A 1,004-nucleotide genomic window follows, 5' to 3' on the forward strand; every position below is an offset into this window, starting at 1 on the left:
GGGGCGGAAGTGGGAGCGCCCTGCGCGCTGCGGCCTAGTCGCGTGCAGCGCCCGGCCAGTCCGGCCCGCCCCCGACAGCCCGGCAGCCCCTGCTCCGCGCCCACCTCACCGCACCGCAGCCCCCCGCAGGAAACTGCCGCGAGGCTGCAGGACGTGCGGGGGGCCATGAGAGCCAGGCCCGCGGCAGAGCGCTGAGCCGCAGCGCCTTGGGGAGGCGAAGGGGAAGGAGCTTCTCCCTTTGTCCCTGGTGCGACCCCGCCCCTGGCAGCGCCAGCCTCGTGCCCGAGGGACGAAGCTCTGCTTGCCCGGGGCCGGGGTCCTGGGCCGCCGGCAACCTGCAAAGAGCCTTCAGGGTCCAGGGCATCGGCAGCGTTCGCCCAGGCCGAGGGTGTCCGGGTCTCCTGGAGGGGGCTGTAGGGACCACTGGCTTTCGCCCCGTGGCTTTGTTATCTGTCCCCTGCCCGGGCTGAGACCCAGCGCACAGACCCTAGCCTGGGCACTTACAGGACTAAGGGGGCTGAGGGAATGGGTTCATCTGGGCCACAACCAGCCGGTCTGGAGGACACCCAAGCGGTGTCTGAGCAGCAAGGCAGGAGTGTGGGGCCATGCTGCCCCCCGCCCCCCCAGGGGAATGTCCAGGATTAATTGATGCTGGTTTCTCAGGGCTTTGTTATACCTTAATTTTAGGTGGCTCAGGAAGCTCTTAGTCCCTGCACTGTTCACCCATTTGGACGTATAAACTAGTTTTAAGCACCCTTTAGAGCCTCTGCAGGAGCCGGTTCTGGGCTCCAAGGTGAAACCCAGTGTCACGCTCTCACACCAGGCAGGTAAAGGACTGCTGCACACACCGGGAGGCAGGAGTGGCTTCCCCAGCAAACAGCACAGGGCTCTGCACAGTGAATGTGTCTGAATGAGTGTGGCAGAGCGTGCCGGAGTGCCTGTGGGCTGTAAGGGGGGTTGTAGCCTATGAGGGTGTAGCTGATGTGCTTGTGGGCGGAGAATCA

The sequence above is a fragment of the Alligator sinensis genome, unplaced genomic scaffold, assembly GCF_000455745.1.
Source record: "Alligator sinensis unplaced genomic scaffold, ASM45574v1 scaffold264_1, whole genome shotgun sequence".
Classification (NCBI taxonomy): Eukaryota; Metazoa; Chordata; order Crocodylia; family Alligatoridae; genus Alligator; species Alligator sinensis.